Source organism: Stenella coeruleoalba (assembly GCF_951394435.1).
Source record: "Stenella coeruleoalba genome assembly, chromosome: 4".
NCBI lineage: Eukaryota > Metazoa > Chordata > Mammalia > Artiodactyla > Delphinidae > Stenella > Stenella coeruleoalba.
In genome coordinates, this window is record NC_137149.1 from 96,390,643 (window position 1) to 96,410,744 (window position 20,102).

At 44.1% G+C, this 20,102-nt stretch overlaps 1 long non-coding RNA gene across 1 annotated transcript in view; it reads right to left on the reverse strand.

Moving 5' to 3' along the window:
- LOC307185424 overlaps window positions 1-20,102 on the reverse strand; it is an 811,550-nt gene that overhangs the window by 9,809 nt on the left and 781,639 nt on the right. The window contains exon 2 of the long non-coding RNA XR_013828075.1: window positions 10,718-10,803. This is a non-coding gene — a long non-coding RNA (uncharacterized lncRNA). The remainder of the gene's footprint in view (window positions 1-10,717; window positions 10,804-20,102) is intronic.

Here is a 20,102-nt window from a genome sequence, read left to right on the forward strand (position 1 = left end):
ACACCGCATATTAAACGCCTAAGAATGTACCTGACTTGTAAGTATCTTAAAACCTATGGATTGCTATGTCTCCAAAAGAGAATCAAGCATGTGTACAGGGGCATAAACGCAGCAGTGATAGGATTGGAGAGGTTCGGTGAGCAAATGAAGACCCTTTGAAGTCATATTGCATGGTACCCATTCCACGGGTTTCAACTACCCAGGTTTAAGGTATTCTTCCTTCAGCTAAAACATGCATGTGGAACCTAGAGTATGACCAACCATGTGATCGGGAGACGTGTTCAAATATATCTCAGTTTTCCTCCCCTGGTACTCGGGTGCAACATTCCAGACGCTTTACTAACACTCTCCCCACTTGGAGAGTCAGTCCCTTTAACCTCCTGTTTGGCCCAGTTTGCAATTTCTGCGGACGATGAACAGGAATAGCGAGAACCAATGAGAGGCTAGCTGGAGGTGTCTGGACGGGCAAATTTAACTCTCATTTCCACCAGGAAGAGGAATTAACCAAAGGCTCAGCATGCCGGGCCGGAACCAGATTAGGGCCTGAAGCCATCCTGCGGTGTTGCGGCCAGGTCACAAGAAAGCGAGTTGAAGAAAGGAGCTCAGGGGCACTGTAATTCACAAACCTGCAGAGTTATAAATGACAGCTATCGTCCAAAAATAGACTGAAGTAAGGCTGCCAAGAGGACTTGAAAGCGGGGCAGAATTGCAGGAAACCGATTTCAGGAGGTAGACTGGAATTGCATTGAAAGCATAGGAAAAGAGGCAGAACGTCCACAATGATGCACTTGGCCAAAAAGGGCGTATGCGTTTTTTCCTGAATATATTCAGGAAAAAACGCATACGCCCTTTTTGGCCAACCAAGCAAGCTTGCAAAGGAAATCTGCACTACAATGAAGTCTCACTTACCCCCGGTCAAAAGGGCCATCTGAAAAACGTGTAAAATCCAGAAAGGCAGGACAGGCCATGGAGAACTGGGAGCCTTGTTATGCTGATGGGCGGGATGTAAATTGCCAACAACCACTCGGGAGAAGTGTATGGTGTTTCCTGAAACATCTAAAAAACAAAGCAACAGAACCTAGGGCACTTCCACTTATGGTCCTATAGCTTAGGGAAATTAAAATCAAAAAGACACAGCCACCCCAAAGTTTGGAACGGCTCTGTTTACAAGAACCTCGTTTACAGTACAAGTTCAACATCGCAGAAAGTGAAAAATGGATAAAGAAGTTGTGGTATTTACTTACAAAGCAATATCACTCAGCAATGAAATCTGTGTCATCAGGCCCTTAGCAGCACAATGAGTGGATTCAGGTATGATGATTCTAACTGAAATAAGTCACACAGAAAAAGAAACATCATAAGATATCAGTAATACACGGAATGTAAACTTGGCTACACAGGAACTGAATTACAGAACAGAACAGGGTCTCAAATTTAGAAAACCAACGTATTCTTGCTTAAGGGTAAAGGTGAGTTGGGGTGCTGCATAAAACCAGAGATTGAAATGAGCACAGATAAAGTTCCTTAAGCCAAATATGGAATAGACAAGAGCTACTCCTTGCTCAACGAAATGGACTCAACACGCCATATTAAACGCCTAAGAATGTACCTGACTAGTAAGTATCTTAAAACCTATGGATTGCTATGTCTCCGAAAGAGAATCAAGCATGTGTACAGGGGCATAAACGCAGCAGTGATAGGATTGGAGAGGTTCAGTGAGCAGATGAAGACCCTTTGAAGTCATATTGCATGGTACCCATTCCACGGGTTTCAACTACCCAGGTTTAAGGTATTCTTCCTTCAGCTAGAACATGCATGTGGAACCTAGAGTATGATCAACCATGTGATCGGGAGACGTGTTCAAATATGTCTCAGTTTTCCTCCCCTGGTACTCGGGTGCAACATTCCAGACGCTTTACTAACACTCTCCCCACTTGGAGAGTCAGTCCCTTTAACCTCCTGTTTGGCCCAGTTTGCAATTTCTGCGGAAGATGAACAGGAATAGCGAGAACCAATGAGAGGCTAGCTGGAGGTGTCTGGACGGGCAAATTTAACTCTCATTTCCCACCAGGAAGAGGAATTAACCAAAGGCTCCGCATGCCGGCCCGGAACCAGATTAGGGCCTGAAGCCATCCTGCGGTGTTGCGGCCAGGTCACAAGAAAGCGAGTTGAAGAAAGGAGCTCAGGGGCACTGTAATTCACAAACCTGCAGAGTTATATATGACAGCTATCGTCCAAAAACAGACTGAAGTAAGGCTGCCAAGAGGACTTGAAAGCGGGGCAGAATTGCAGGAAACCGATTTCAGGAGGTAGACTGGAATTGCATTGAAAGCATAGGAAAAGAGGCAGAACGTCCACAATGATGCACTTGGCCAAAAAGGGCGTATGCGTTTTTTCCTGAATATATTCAGGAAAAAACGCATACGCCCTTTTTGGCCAACCAAGCAAGCTTGCAAAGGAAATCTGCACTACAATGAAGTCTCACTTCCCCCCGGTCAAAAGGGCCATCTGAAAAAAGTGTAAAATCCAGAAAGGCAGGACAGGCCATGGAGAACTGGGAGCCTTGTTATGCTGAAGGGCGGGATGTAAATTGCCAACAGACACTTGGGAGAAGTGTATGGTGTTTCCTGAAACATCTAAAAAACAAAGCAACAGAGCCTAGGGCACTTCCACTTATGGTCCTATAGCTTAGGGAAATTAAAATCAAAAAGACACAGCCACCCCAAAGTTTGGAACGGCTCTGTTTACAAGAACCTCGTTTACAGTACAAGTTCAACATCGCAGAAAGTGAAAAATGGATAAAGAAGTTGTGGTATTCACTTACAAAGCAATATCACTCAGCAATGAAATCTATGTCATCAGGCCCTTAGCAGCACAATGAGTGGATTCAGGTATGATGATTCTAACTGAAATAAGTCACACAGAAAAAGAAACATCATCAGATATCAGTAATACACTGAATGGAAACTTGGCTACACAGGAACTGAATTACAGAACAGAATAGGGTCTCAAATTTAGAAAGACAACTTATGCTTGCTTAAGGGTAAAGGTGAGTTGGGGTGCTGCATAAAACCAGAGATTGAAATGAGCACAGATAAAGTTCCTTAAGCCAAATATGGAATAGACAAGAGCTACTCCTTGCTCAACGAAATGGACTCAACACCGCATATTAAACGCCTAAGAATGTACCTGACTTGTAAGTATCTTAAAACCTATGGATTGCTATGTCTCCAAAAGAGAATCAAGCATGTGTACAGGGGCATAAACGCAGCAGTGATAGGATTGGAGAGGTTCGGTGAGCAAATGAAGACCCTTTGAAGTCATATTGCATGGTACCCATTCCACGGGTTTCAAATACCCACGTTTAAGGTATTCTTCCTTCAGCTAAAACATGCATGTGGAACCTAGAGTATGATCAACCATGTGATCGGGAGACGTGTTCAAATATATCTCAGTTTTCCTCCCCTGGTACTCGGGTGCAACATTCCAGACGCTTTACTAACACTCTCCCCACTTGGAGAGTCAGTCCCTTTAACCTCCTGTTTGGCCCAGTTTGCAATTTCTGCGGACGATGAACAGGAATAGCGAGAACCAATGAGAGGCTAGCTGGAGGTGTCTGGACGGGCAAATTTAACTCTCATTTCCCACCAGGAAGAGGAATTAACCAAAGGCTCAGCATGCCGGGCCGGAACCAGATTAGGGCCTGAAGCCATCCTGCGGTGTTGCGGCCAGGTCACAAGAAAGCGAGTTGAAGAAAGGAGCTCAGGGGCACTGTAATTCACAAACCTGCAGAGTTATAAATGACAGCTATCGTCCAAAAATAGACTGAAGTAAGGCTGCCAAGAGGACTTGAAAGCGGGGCAGAATTGCAGGAAACCGATTTCAGGAGGTAGACTGGAATTGCATTGAAAGCATAGGAAAAGAGGCAGAACGTCCACAATGATGCACTTGGCCAAAAAGGGCGTATGCGTTTTTTCCTGAATATATTCAGGAAAAAACGCATACGCCCTTTTTGGCCAACCAAGCAAGCTTGCAAAGGAAATCTGCACTACAATGAAGTCTCACTTCCCCCCGGTCAAAAGGGCCATCTGAAAAAAGTGTAAAATCCAGAAAGGCAGGACAGGCCATGGAGAACTGGGAGCCTTGTTATGCTGATGGGCGGGATGTAAATTGCCTACAACCACTCGGGAGAAGTGTATGGTGTTTCCTGAAACATCTAAAAAACAAAGCAACAGAACCTAGGGCACTTTCACTTATGGTCCTATAGCTTAGGGAAATTAAAATCAAAAAGACACAGCCACCCCAAAGTTTGGAACGGCTCTGTTTACAAGAACCTCGTTTACAGTACAAGTTCAACATCGCAGAAAGTGAAAAATGGATAAAGAAGTTGTGGTATTCACTTACAAAGCAATATCACTCAGCAATGAAATCTATGTCATCAGGCCCTTAGCAGCACAATGAGTGGATTCAGGTATGATGATTCTAACTGAAATAAGTCACACAGAAAAAGAAACCTCATCAGATATCAGTAATACACGGAATGGAAACTTGGCGACACAGGAACAGAATTACAGAACAGAACAGGGTCTCAAATTTAGAAAGACAACTTATGCTTGCTTAAGGGTAAAGGTGAGTTGGGGTGCTGCATAAAACCAGAGATTGAAATGAGCACAGATAAAGTTCCTTAAGTCAAATATGGAATAGACAAGAGCTACTCCTTGCTCAACGAAATGGACTCAACACCGCATATTAAACGCCTAAGAATGTACCTGACTAGTAAGTATCTTAAAACCTATGGATTGCTATGTCTCCGAAAGAGAATCAAGCATGTGTACAGGGGCATAAACGCAGCAGTGATAGGATTGGAGAGGTTCGGTGAGCAAATGAAGACCCTTTGAAGTCATATTGCATGGTACCCATTACACGGGTCTGAACTCTCCAGGTTTAAGGTATTCTTCCTTCAGCTAAAACATGCATGTGGAACCTAGAGTATGATCAACCATGTGAACGGGAGACGTGTTCAAATATGTCTCAGTTTTCCTCCCCTGGTACTCGGGTGCAACATTCCAGACGCTTTACTAACACTCTCCCCACTTGGAGAGTCAGCGCCTTTAACCTCCTGTTTGGCCCAGTTTGCAATTTCTGCGGAAGATGAACAGGAATAGCGAGAACCAATGAGAGGCTAGCTGGAGGTGTCTGGACGGGCAAATTTAACTCTCATTTCCCACCAGGAAGAGGAAATAACCAAAGGCTCAGCGTGCCGTACCGGAACCAGATTAGGGCCTGAAGCCATCCTGCGGTGTTGCGGCCAGCTCAAAAGAAAGCGAGTTGAAGAAAGGAGCTCAGGGGCACTGTAATTCACAAACCTGCAGAGTTATAAATGACAGCTATCGTCCAAAAATAGACTGAAGTAAGGCTGCCAAGAGGACTTGAAAGCGGGGCAGAATTGCAGGAAACCGATTTCAGGAGGTAGACTGGAATTGCATTGAAAGCATAGGAAAAGAGGCAGAACGTCCACAATGATGCACTTGGCCAAAAAGGGCGTATGCGTTTTTTCCTGAATATATTCAGGAAAAAACGCATACGCACTTTTTGGCCAACCAAGCAAGCTTGCAAAGGAAATCTGCATTACAATGAAGTCTCACTTCACCCCGGTCAAAAGGGCCATCTGAAAAAAGTGTAAAATCCAGAAAGGTAACAGGCCATGGAGAACTGGGAGCCTTGTTATGCTGATGGGCGGGATGTAAATTGCCAACAACCACTCGGGAGAAGTGTATGGTGTTTCCTGAAACATCTAAAAAACAAAGCAACAGAGCCTAGGGCACTTCCACTTATGGTCCTATAGCTTAGGGAAATTAAAATCAAAAAGACACAGCCACCCCAAAGTTTGGAACGGCTCTGTTTACAAGAACCTCGTTTACAGTACAAGTTCAACATCGCAGAAAGTGAAAAATGGATAAAGAAGTTGTGGTATTTACTTACAAAGCAATATCACTCAGCAATGAAATCTGTGTCATCAGGCCCTCAGCAGCACAATGAGTGCATTCAGGTACGATGATTCTAACTGAAATAAGTCACACAGAAAAAGAAACATCATAAGATATCAGTAATACACGGAATGTAAACTTGGCTACACAGGAACTGAATTACAGAACAGAACAGGGTCTCAAATTTAGAAAACCAACTTATGCTTGCTTAAGGGGAAAGGTGAGTTGGGGTGCTGCATAAAACCAGAGATTGAAATGAGCACAGATAAAGTTCCTTAAGCCAAATATGGAATAGACAAGAGCTACTCCTTGCTCAACGAAATGGACTCAACACCGCATATTAAACGCCTAAGAATGTACCTGACTAGTAAGTATGTTAAAACCTATGGATTGCTATGTCTCCGAAAGAGAATCAAGCATTTGTACAGTGGCATAAACGCAGCAGTGATAGGATTGGAGAGGTTCGGTGAGCAAATGAAGACCCTTTGAAGTCATATTGCATGGTACCCATTCCACGGGTTTCAACTACCCAGGTTTAAGGTATTCTTCCTTCAGCTAAAACATGCATGTGGAACCTAGAGTATGATCAACCATGTGATCGGGAGACGTGTTCAAATATGTCTCAGTTTTCCTCCCCTGGTACTCGGGTGCAACATTCCAGACGCTTTACTAACACTCTCCCCACTTGGAGAGTCAGTCCCTTTAACCTCCTGTTTGGCCCAGTTTGCAATTTCTGCGGAAGATGAACAGGAATAGCGAGAACCAATGAGAGGCTAGCTGGAGGTGTCTGAACGGGCAAATTTAACTCTCATTTCCCACCAGGAAGAGGAATTAACCAAAGGCTCAGCATGCCGGGCCGGAACCAGATTAGGGCCTGAAGCCATCCTGCGGTGTTGCGGCCAGGTCACAAGAAAGCGAGTTGAAGAAAGGAGCTCAGGGGCACTGTAATTCACAAACCTGCAGAGTTATAAATGACAGCTATCGTCCAAAAATAGACTGAAGTAAGGCTGCCAAGAGGACTTGAAAGCGGGGCAGAATTGCAGGAAACCGATTTCAGGAGCTAGACTGGAATTGCATTGAAAGCATAGGAAAAGAGGCAGAACGTCCACAATGATGCACTTGGCCAAAAAGGGCGTATGCGTTTTTTCCTGAATATATTCAGGAAAAAACGCATACGCCCTTTTTGGCCAACCAAGCAAGCTTGCAAAGGAAATCTACACTACAATGAAGTCTCACTTCCCCCCGGTCAAAAGGGCCATCTGAAAAAAGTGTAAAATCCAGAAAGGCAGGACAGGCCATGGAGAACTGGGAGCCTTGTTATGGTGATGGGCGGGATGTAAATTGCCAACAACCACTCGGGAGAAGTGTATGGTGTTTCCTGAAACATCTAAAAAACAAAGCAACAGAACCTAGGGCACTTCCACTTATGGTCCTATAGCTTAGGGAAATTAAAATCAAAAAGACACAGCCACCCCAAAGTTTGGAACGGCTCTGTTTACAAGAACCTCGTTTACAGTACAAGTTCAACATCGCAGAAAGTGAAAAATGGATAAAGAAGTTGTGGTATTTACTTACAAAGCAATATCACTCAGCAATGAAATCTGTGTCATCAGGCCCTCAGCAGCACAATGAGTGGATTCAGGTATGATGATTCTAACTGAAATAAGTCACACAGAAAAAGAAACATCATAAGATATCAGTAATACACGGAATGTAAACTTGGCTACACAGGAACTGAATTACAGAACAGAACAGGGTCTCAAATTTAGAAAACCAACTAATTCTTGCTTAAGGGTAAATGTGAGTTGGGGTGCTGCATAAAACCAGAGATTGAAATGAGCACAAATAAAGTTCCTTAAGCCAAATATGGAATAGACAAGAGCTACTCCTTGCTCAACGAAATGGACTCAACACCGCATATTAAACGCCTAAGTATGTACCTGACTAGTAAGTATCTAAAAACCTATGGATTGCTATGTCTCCGAAAGAGAATCAAGCATGTGTACAGGGGCATAAACGCAGCAGTGATAGGATTGGAGAGGTTCGGTGAGCAAATGAAGACCCTTTGAAGTCATATTGCATGGTACCCATTCCACGGGTCTCAACTACCCAGGTTTAAGGTATTCTTCCTTCAGCTAAAACATGCATGTGGAACCTAGAGTATGATCAACCATGTGAACGGGAGACGTGTTCAAATATGTCTCAGTTTTCCTCCCCTGGTACTCAGGTGCAACATTCCAGACGCTTTACTAACACTCTCCCGACTTGGAGAGTCAGTCCCTTTAACCTCCTGTTTGGCCCAGTTTGGAATTTCTGCGGAGGATGAACAGGAATAGCGAGAACCAATGAGAGACTAGCTGGAGGTGTCTGGACGGGCAAATTTAACTCTCATTTCCCAACAGGAAGAGGAAATAACCAAAGGCTCAGCGTGCCGTACCGGAACCAGATTAGGGCCTGAAGCCATCCTGCGGTGTTGCGGCCAGCTCAAAAGAAAGCGAGTTGAAGAAAGGAGCTCAGGGGCACTGTAATTCACAAACCTGCAGAGTTATAAATGACAGCTATCGTCCAAAAATAGACTGAAGTAAGGCTGCCAAGAGGACTTGAAAGCGGGGCAGAATTGCAGGAAACCGATTTCAGGAGGTAGACTGGAATTGCATTGAAAGCATAGGAAAAGAGGCAGAACGTCCACAATGATGCACTTGGCCAAAAAGGGCGTATGCGTTTTTTCCTGAATATATTCAGGAAAAAACGCATACGCCCTTTTTGGCCAACCAAGCAAGCTTGCAAAGGAAATCTGCACTACAATGAAGTCTCACTTCCCCCCGGTCAAAAGGGCCATCTGAAAAAAGTGTAAAATCCAGAAAGGCAGGACAGGCCATGGAGAACTGGGAGCCTTGTTATGCTGATGGGCGGGATGTAAATTGCCAACAACCACTCGGGAGAAGTGTATGGTGTTTCCTGAAACATCTAAAAAACAAAGCAACAGAACCTAGGGCACTTCCACTTATGGTCCTATAGTTTAGGGAAATTAAAATCAAAAAGACACAGCCACCCCAAAGTTTGGAACGGCTCTGTTTACAAGAACCTCGTTTACAGTACAAGTTCAACATCGCAGAAAGTGAAAAATGGATAAAGAAGTTGTGGTATTTATTACAAAGCAATATCACTCAGCAATGAAATCTGTGTCATCAGGCCCTTAGCAGCACAATGAGTGGATTCAGGTATGATGATTCTAACTGAAATAAGTCACACAGAAAAAGAAACATCATAAGATATCAGTAATACACGGAATGTAAACTTGGCTACACAGGAACTGCATTCCAAAACAGAACAGGGTCTCAAATTTAGAAAACCAACTTATGCTTGCTTAAGGGTAAAGGTGAGTTGGGGTGCTGCATAAAACCAGAGATTGAAATGAGCACAGATAAAGTTCCTTAAGTCAAATATGGAATAGACAAGAGCTACTCCTTGCTCAACGAAATGGACTCAACACCGCATATTAAACACCTAAGAATGTACCTGACTAGTAAGTATCTTAAAACCTATGGATTGCTATGTCTCCGAAAGAGAATCAAACATGTGTACAGGGGCATAAACGCAGCAGTGATAGGATTGGAGAGGTTTGGTGAGCAAATGAAGACCCTTTGAAGTCATATTGCATGGTACCCATTCCACGGGTTTCAACTACCCAGGTTTAAGGTATTCTTCCTTCAGCTAAAACATGCATGTGGAACCTAGAGTATGATCAACCATGTGATCGGGAGACGTGTTCAAATATGTCTCAGTTTTCCTCCCCTGGTACTCGGGTGCAACATTCCAGACGCTTTACTAACACTCTCCCCACTTGGAGAGTCAGTCCCTTTAACCTCCTGTTTGGCCCAGTTTGCAATTTCTGCGGAAGATGAACAGGAATAGCGAGAACCAATGAGAGGCTAGCTGGAGGTGTCTGGACGGGCAAATTTAACTCTCATTTCCCACCAGGAAGAGGAATTAACCAAAGGCTCAGCATGCCGGGCCGGAACCAGATTAGGGCCTGAAGCCATCCTGCGGTGTTGCGGCCAGGTCACAAGAAAGCGAGTTGAAGAAAGGAGCTCAGGGGCACTGTAATTCACAAACCTGCAGAGTTATAAATGACAGCTATCGTCCAAAAATAGACTGAAGTAAGGCTGCCAAGAGGACTTGAAAGCGGGGCAGAATTGCAGGAAACCGATTTCAGGAGGTAGACTGGAATTGCATTGAAAGCATAGGAAAAGAGGCAGAACGTCCACAATGATGCACTTGGCCAAAAAGGGCGTATGCGTTTTTTCCTGAATATATTCAGGAAAAAACGCATACGCCCTTTTTGGCCAACCAAGCAAGCTTGCAAAGGAAATCTGCACTACAATGAAGTCTCACTTCCCCCCGGTCAAAAGGGCCATCTGAAAAAAGTGTAAAATCCAGAAAGGCAGGAGAGGCCATGGAGAACTGGGAGCCTTGTTATGCTGATGGGCGGGATGTAAATTGCCAACAACCACTCGGGAGAAGTGTATGGTGTTTCCTGAAACATCTAAAAAACAAAGCAACAGAGCCTAGGGCACTTCCACTTATGGTCCTATAGCTTAGGGAAATTAAAATCAAAAAGACACAGCCACCCCAAAGTTTGGGACGCCTCTGTTTACAATAACCGTGTTTACAGTACAAGTTCAACATCGCAGAAAGTGAAAAATGGATAAAGAACTAGTGGTACTTACGTACAATGCAGTATCACTCAGCAATGAAATCTGTGTCATCAGGCCCTTAGCAGCACAATGAGTGGATTCAGGTATGATGATTATAACTGAAATAAGTCACACAGAAAAAGAAACATCATAAGATATCAGTAATACACGGAATGGAAACTTGGCTACACAGGAACTGAATTACAGAACAGAAAGGGGTCTCAAATTTAGAAAACCAACTTATGCTTGCTTAAGGGGAAAGGTGAGTTGGGGTGCTGCATAAAACCAGAGATTGAAATGAGCACAGATAAAGTTCCTTAAGCCAAATATGGAATAGACAAGAGCTACTCCTTGCTCAACGAAATGGACTCAACACCCCATATTAAACGCCTAAGAATGTACCTGACTAGTAAGTATCTTAAAACCTATGGATTGCTATGTCTCCGAAAGAGAATCAAGCATGTGTACAGGGGCATAAACGCAGCAGTGATAGGATTGGAGAGGTTCGGTGAGCAAATGAAGACCCTTTGAAGTCATATTGCATGGTACCCATTCCACGGGTTTCAACTACCCAGGTTTAAGGTATTCTTCCTTCAGCTAAAACATGCATGTGGAACCTAGAGTATGATCAACCATGTGATCGGGCGACGTGTTCAAATATGTCTCAGTTTTCCTCCCCTGGTACTCGGGTGCAACATTCCAGACGCTTTACTAACACTCTCCCCACTTGGAGAGTCAGTCCCTTTAACCTCCTGTTTGGCCCAGTTTGCAATTTCTGCGGAAGATGAACAGGAATAGCGAGAACCAATGAGAGGCTAGCTGGAGGTGTCTGAACGGGCAAATTTAACTCTCATTTCCCACCAGGAAGAGGAATTAACCAAAGGCTCAGCATGCCGGGCCGGAACCAGATTAGGGCCTGAAGCCATCCTGCGGTGTTGCGGCCAGGTCACAAGAAAGCGAGTTGAAGAAAGGAGCTCAGGGGCACTGTAATTCACAAACCTGCAGAGTTATAAATGACAGCTATCGTCCAAAAATAGACTGAAGTAAGGCTGCCAAGAGGACTTGAAAGCGGGGCAGAATTGCAGGAAACCGATTTCAGGAGCTAGACTGGAATTGCATTGAAAGCATAGGAAAAGAGGCAGAACGTCCACAATGATGCACTTGGCCAAAAAGGGCGTATGCGTTTTTTCCTGAATATATTCAGGAAAAAACGCATACGCCCTTTTTGGCCAACCAAGCAAGCTTGCAAAGGAAATCTACACTACAATGAAGTCTCACTTCCCCCCGGTCAAAAGGGCCATCTGAAAAAAGTGTAAAATCCAGAAAGGCAGGACAGGCCATGGAGAACTGGGAGCCTTGTTATGGTGATGGGCGGGATGTAAATTGCCAACAACCACTCGGGAGAAGTGTATGGTGTTTCCTGAAACATCTAAAAAACAAAGCAACAGAACCTAGGGCACTTCCACTTATGGTCCTATAGCTTAGGGAAATTAAAATCAAAAAGACACAGCCACCCCAAAGTTTGGAACGGCTCTGTTTACAAGAACCTCGTTTACAGTACAAGTTCAACATCGCAGAAAGTGAAAAATGGATAAAGAAGTTGTGGTATTTACTTACAAAGCAATATCACTCAGCAATGAAATCTGTGTCATCAGGCCCTCAGCAGCACAATGAGTGGATTCAGGTATGATGATTCTAACTGAAATAAGTCACACAGAAAAAGAAACATCATAAGATATCAGTAATACACGGAATGTAAACTTGGCTACACAGGAACTGAATTACAGAACAGAACAGGGTCTCAAATTTAGAAAACCAACTAATTCTTGCTTAAGGGTAAATGTGAGTTGGGGTGCTGCATAAAACCAGAGATTGAAATGAGCACAAATAAAGTTCCTTAAGCCAAATATGGAATAGACAAGAGCTACTCCTTGCTCAACGAAATGGACTCAACACCGCATATTAAACGCCTAAGTATGTACCTGACTAGTAAGTATCTAAAAACCTATGGATTGCTATGTCTCCGAAAGAGAATCAAGCATGTGTACAGGGGCATAAACGCAGCAGTGATAGGATTGGAGAGGTTCGGTGAGCAAATGAAGACCCTTTGAAGTCATATTGCATGGTACCCATTCCACGGGTCTCAACTACCCAGGTTTAAGGTATTCTTCCTTCAGCTAAAACATGCATGTGGAACCTAGAGTATGATCAACCATGTGAACGGGAGACGTGTTCAAATATGTCTCAGTTTTCCTCCCCTGGTACTCAGGTGCAACATTCCAGACGCTTTACTAACACTCTCCCGACTTGGAGAGTCAGTCCCTTTAACCTCCTGTTTGGCCCAGTTTGCAATTTCTGCGGAGGATGAACACGAATAGCGAGAACCAATGAGAGACTAGCTGGAGGTGTCTGGACGGGCAAATTTAACTCTCATTTCCCAACAGGAAGAGGAAATAACCAAAGGCTCAGCGTGCCGTACCGGAACCAGATTAGGGCCTGAAGCCATCCTGCGGTGTTGCGGCCAGCTCAAAAGAAAGCGAGTTGAAGAAAGGAGCTCAGGGGCACTGTAATTCACAAACCTGCAGAGTTATAAATGACAGCTATCGTCCAAAAATAGACTGAAGTAAGGCTGCCAAGAGGACTTGAAAGCGGGGCAGAATTGCAGGAAACCGATTTCAGGAGGTAGACTGGAATTGCATTGAAAGCATAGGAAAAGAGGCAGAACGTCCACAATGATGCACTTGGCCAAAAAGGGCGTATGCGTTTTTTCCTGAATATATTCAGGAAAAAACGCATACGCCCTTTTTGGCCAACCAAGCAAGCTTGCAAAGGAAATCTGCACTACAATGAAGTCTCACTTCCCCCCGGTCAAAAGGGCCATCTGAAAAAAGTGTAAAATCCAGAAAGGCAGGAGAGGCCATGGAGAACTGGGAGCCTTGTTATGCTGATGGGCAGGATGTAAATTGCCAACAACCACTCGGGAGAAGTGTATGGTGTTTCCTGAAACATCTAAAAAACAAAGCAACAGAGCCTAGGGCACTTCCACTTATGGTCCTATAGCTTAGGGAAATTAAAATCAAAAAGACACAGCCACCCCAAAGTTTGGGACGCCTCTGTTTACAATAACCTTGTTTACAGTACAAGTTCAACATCGCAGAAAGTGAAAAATGGATAAAGAACTAGTGGTACTTACGTACAATGCAGTATCACTCAGCAATGAAATCTGTGTCATCAGGCCCTTAGCAGCACAATGAGTGGATTCAGGTATGATGATTCTAACTGAAATAAGTCACACAGAAAAAGAAACATCATAAGATATCAGTAATACACGGAATGGAAACTTGGCTACACAGGAACTGAATTACAGAACAGAAAGGGGTCTCAAATTTAGAAAACCAACTTATGCTTGCTTAAGGGGAAAGGTGAGTTGGGGTGCTGCATAAAACCAGAGATTGAAATGAGCACAGATAAAGTTCCTTAAGCCAAATATGGAATAGACAAGAGCTACTCCTTGCTCAACGAAATGGACTCAACACCCCATATTAAACGCCTAAGAATGTACCTGACTAGTAAGTATCTTAAAACCTATGGATTGCTATGTCTCCGAAAGAGAATCAAGCATGTGTACAGGGGCATAAACGCAGCAGTGATAGGATTGGAGAGGTTCGGTGAGCAAATGAAGACCCTTTGAAGTCATATTGCATGGTACCCATTCCACGGGTTTCAACTACCCAGGTTTAAGGTATTCTTCCTTCAGCTAAAACATGCATGTGGAACCTAGAGTATGATCAACCATGTGATCGGGCGACGTGTTCAAATATGTCTCAGTTTTCCTCCCCTGGTACTCGGGTGCAACATTCCAGACGCTTTACTAACACTCTCCCCACTTGGAGAGTCAGTCCCTTTAACCTCCTGTTTGGCCCAGTTTGCAATTTCTGCGGAAGATGAACAGGAATAGCGAGAACCAATGAGAGGCTAACTGGAGGTGTCTGGACGGGCAAATTTAACTCTCATTGCCCACCAGGAAGAGGAATTAACCAAAGGCTCAGCATGCCGGGCCGGAACCAGATTAGGGCCTGAAGCCATCCTGCGGTGTTGCGGCCAGCTCAAAAGAAAGCGAGTTGAAGAAAGGAGCTCAGGGGCACTGTAATTCACAAACCTGCAGAGTTATAAATGACAGCTATCGTCCAAAAATAGACTGAAGTAAGGCCACCAAGAGGAGTTGAAAGCAGGGCAGAATTGCAGGAAACCGATTTCAGGAGGTAGACTGGAATTGCATTGAAAGCATAGGAAAAGAGGCAGAACGTCCACAATGATGCACTTGGCCAAAAAGGGCGTATGCGTTTTTTCCTGAATATATTCAGGAAAAAACGCATACGCCCTTTTTGGCCAACCACGCAAGCTTGCAAAGGAAATCTGCACTACAATGAAGTCTCACTTCCCCCCGGTCAAAAGGGCCATCTGAAAAAAGTGTAAAATCCAGAAAGGCAGGACAGGCCATGGAGAACTGGGAGCCTTGTTATGCTGATGGGCGGGATGTAAATTGCCAACAACCACTCGGGAGAAGTGTATGGTGTTTCCTGAAACATCTAAAAAACAAAGCAACAGAACCTAGGGCACTTCCACTTATGGTCCTATAGCTTAGGGAAATTAAAATCAAAAAGACACAGCCACCCCAAAGTTTGGGACGCCTCTGTTTACAAGAACCTCGTTTACAGTACAAGTTTCACATCACAGAAAGTGAAAAATGGATAAAGAACTTGTGGTACTTACGTACAATGCAGTATCACTCAGCAATGAAATGTATGTCATCAGGCCCGTAGCAGCATAATGAGTGGATTCAGGTACGATGATTCTAACTGAAATAAGTCACACAGAAAAAGAAACATCATAAGATATCACTAATACACGGAATGTAAACTTGGCTACACAGGAACTGCATTCCAAAACAGAATAGGGTCTCAAACTTAGAAAACCAACTTATGCTTGCTTAAGGGTAAAGGTGAGTTGGGGTGCTGCATAAAACCAGAGATTGAAATGAGCACAGATAAAGTTCCTTAAGCCAAATATGGAATAGACAAGAGCTACTCCTTGCTCAACGAAATGGACTCAAAACACCATATTAAACCCCTAAGAATGTACCTGACTAGTAAGTATCTTAAAACCTATGGATTGCTATGTCTCCAAAAGAGAATCAAGCGTGTGTACAGGGGAATAAACGCAGCAGTGATAGGATTGGAGAGGTTCGGTGAGCAAATGAAGACCCTTTGAAGTCATATTGCATGGTACCCATTCCACGCGTCTCAACTCTCCATGTTTAAGGTATTCTTCCTTCAGCTAAAACATGCATGTGGAACCCAGAGTATGATCAACCATGTGAATGGGAGACGTGTTCACATATGTCTCAGTTTTCCTCCCCTGGTACTCGGGTGCAACATTCCAGACGCTTTACTAACACTCTCCCGACTTGGAGAGTCAGTCCCTTTAACCTCCTGTTTGGCCCAGTTTGCAATTTCTGCGGAAGATGAACAGGAATAGCGAGAACCAATGAGAGACTAGCTGGAGGTGTCTGGACGGGCAAATTTAACTCTCATTTCCCACCAGGAAGAGGAATTAACCAAAGGTTCAGCATGCCGGGCCGGAACCAGATTAGGGCCTGAAGCCATCCTGCGGTGTTGCGGCCAGCTCAAAAGAAAGCGAGTTGAAGAAAGGAGCTCAGGGGCACTGTAATTCACAAACCTGCAGAGTTATAAATGACAGCTATCGTCCAAAAATAGACTGAAGTAAGGCTGCCAAGAGGACTTGAAAGCGGGGCAGAATTGCAGGAAACCGATTTCAGGAGGTAGACTGGAATTGCATTGAAAGCATAGGAAAAGAGGCAGAACGTCCACAATGATGCACTTGGCCAAAAAGGGCGTATGCGTTTTTTCCTGAATATATTCAGGAAAAAACACATACGCCCTTTTTGGCCAACCAAGCAAGCTTGCAAAGGAAATCTGCACTACAATGAAGTCTCACTTCCCCCCGGTCAAAAGGGCCATCTGAAAAAAGTGTAAAATCCAGAAAGGCAGGACAGGACATGGAGAACTGGGAGCCTTGTTATGCTGATGGGCGGGATGTAAATTGCCAACAGACACTTGGGAGAAGTGTATGGTGTTTCCTGAAACATCTAAAAAACAAAGCAACAGAGCCTAGGGCACTTCCACTTATGGTCCTATAGCTTAGGGAAATTAAAATCAAAAAGACACAGCCACCCCAAAGTTTGGAACGGCTCTGTTTACAAGAACCTCGTTTACAGTAGAAGTTCAACATCGCAGAAAGTGAAAAATGGATAAAGAAGTTGTGGTATTTACTTACAAAGCAATATCACTCAGCAATGAAATCTGTGTCATCAGGCCCTTAGCAGCACAATGAGTGGATTCAGGTATGATGATTCTAACTGAAGTAAGTCACACAGAAAAAGAAACATCATAAGATATCAGTAATACACGGAATGTAAACTTGGCTACACAGGAACTGAATTACAGAACAGAACAGGGTCTCAAATTTAGAAAACCAACTTATGCTTGCTTAAGGGTAAAGGTGAGTTGGGGTGCTGCATAAAACCAGAGATTGAAATGAGCATAGATAAAGTTCCTTAAGCCAAATATGGAATAGACAAGAGCTACTCCTTGCTCAACGAAATGGACTCAACACCGCATATTAAACGCCTAAGAATGTACCTGACTAGTAAGTATCTTAAAACCTATGGATTGCTATGTCTCCGAAAGAGAATCAAGCATGTGTACAGGGGCATAAACGCAGCAGTGATAGGATTGGAGAGGTTCGGTGAGCAAATGAAGACCCTTTGAAGTCATATTGCATGGTACCCATTACACGGGTCTTAACTCTCCAGGTTTAAGGTATTCTTCCTTCAGCTAAAACATGCATGTGGAACCCAAGTATGATCAACCATGTGAACGGGAGACGTGTTGAAATATGTCTCAGTTTTCCTCCCCTGGTACTCGGGTGCAACATTCCAGACGCTTTACTAACACTCTCCCCACTTGGAGAGTCAGCGCCTTTAACCTCCTGTTTGGCCCAGTTTGCAATTTCTGCGGAAGATGAACAGGAATAGCGAGAACCAATGAGAGGCTAACTGGAGGTGTCTGGACGGGCAAATTTAACTCTCATTTCCCACCATGAAGAGGAGATAACCAAAGGCTCAGCGTGCCGTACCGGAACCAGATTAGGGCCTGAAGCCATCCTGCGGTGTTGCGGCCAGGTCACAAGAAAGCGAGTTGAAGAAAGGAGCTCAGGGGCACTGTAATTCACAAACCTGCAGAGTTATAAATGACAGCTATCGTCCAAAAATAGACTGAAGTAAGGCTGCCAAGAGGACTTGAAAGCGGGGCAGAATTGCAGGAAACCGATTTCAGGAGGTAGACTGGAATTGCATTGAAAGCATAGGAAAAGAGGCAGAACGTCCACAATGATGCACTTGGGCAAAAAGGGCGTATGCGTTTTTTCCTGAATATATTCAGGAAAAAACGCATACGCCCTTTTTGGCCAACCAAGCAAGCTTGCAAAGGAAATCTGCACTACAATGAAGTCTCACTTCCCCCCGGTCAAAAGGGCCATCTGAAAAAAGTGTAAAATCCAGAAAGGCAGGACAGGCCATGGAGAACTGGGAGCCTTGTTATGCTGATGGGTGGGATGCAAATTGCCAACAACCACTCGGGAGAAGTGTATGGTGTTTCCTGAAACATCTAAAAAACAAAGCAACAGAACCTAGGGCACTTCCACTTATGGTCCTATAGCTTAGGGAAATTAAAATCAAAAAGACACAGTCACCCCAAAGTTTGGAACGGCTCTGTTTACAAGAACCTCGTTTACAGTACAAGTTCAACATCGCAGAAAGTGAAAAATGGATAAAGAAGTTGTGGTATTTACTTACAAAGCAATATCACTCAGCAATGAAATCTGTGTCATCAGGCCCTTAGCAGCACAATGAGTGGATTCAGGTATGATGATTCTAACTGAAATAAGTCACACAGAAAAAGAAACATCATAAGATATCAGTAATACACGGAATGTAAACTTGGCTACACAGGAACTGAATTACAGAACAGAACAGGGTCTCAAATTTAGAAAACCAACGTATTCTTGCTTAAGGGTAAAGGTGAGTTGTGGTGCTGCATAAAACCAGAGATTGAAATGAGCACAGATAAAGTTCCTTAAGCCAAATATGGAATAGACAAGAGCTACTCCTTGCTCAACGAAATGGACTCAACACCGCATATTAAACGCCTAAGAATGTACCTGACTAGTAAGTATCTTAAAACCTATGGATTGCTATGTCTCCGAAAGAGAATCAAGCATGTGTACAGGGGCATAAACGCAGCAGTGATAGGATTGGAGAGGTTCAGTGAGCAAATGAAGACCCTTTGAAGTCATATTGCATGGTACCCATTACACGGGTCTTAACTCTCCAGGTTTAAGGTATTCTTCCTTCAGCTAAAACATGCATGTGGAACCCAAGTATGATCAACCATGTGAACGGGAGACGTGTTGAAATATGTCTCAGTTTTCCTCCCCTGGTACTCGGGTGCAACATTCCAGACGCTTTACTAACACTCTCCCCACTTGGAGAGTCAGCGCCTTTAACCTCCTGTTTGGCCCAGTTTGCAATTTCTGCGGAAGATGAACAGGAATAGCGAGAACCAATGAGAGGCTAACTGGAGGTGTCTGGACGGGCAAATTTAACTCTCATTTCCCACCATGAAGAGGAGATAACCAAAGGCTCAGCGTGCCGTACCGGAACCAGATTAGGGCCTGAAGCCAGCCTGCGGTGTTGCGGCCAGGTCACAAGAAAGCAAGTTGAAGAAAGGAGCTCAGGGGCACTGTAATTCACAAACCTGCAGAGTTATAAATGACAGCTATCGTCCAAAAATAGACTGAAGTAAGGCTGCCAAGAGGACTTGAAAGCGGGGCAGAATTGCAGGAAACCGATTTCAGGAGGTAGACTGGAATTGCATTGAAAGCATAGGAAAAGAGGCAGAACGTCCACAATGATGCACTTGGGCAAAAAGGGCGTATGCGTTTTTTCCTGAATATATTCAGGAAAAAAACGCATACGCCCTTTTTGGCCAACCAAGCAAGCTTGCAAAGGAAATCTGCACTACAATGAAGTCTCACTTCCCCCCGGTCAAAAGGGCCATCTGAAAAAAGTGTAAAATCCAGAAAGGCAGGACAGGCCATGGAGAACTGGGAGCCTTGTTATGCTGATGGGTGGGATGTAAATTGCCAACAACCACTCGGGAGAAGTGTATGGTGTTTCCTGAAACATCTAAAAAACAAAGCAACAGAACCTAGGGCACTTCCACTTATGGTCCTATAGCTTAGGGAAATTAAAATCAAAAAGACACAGTCACCCCAA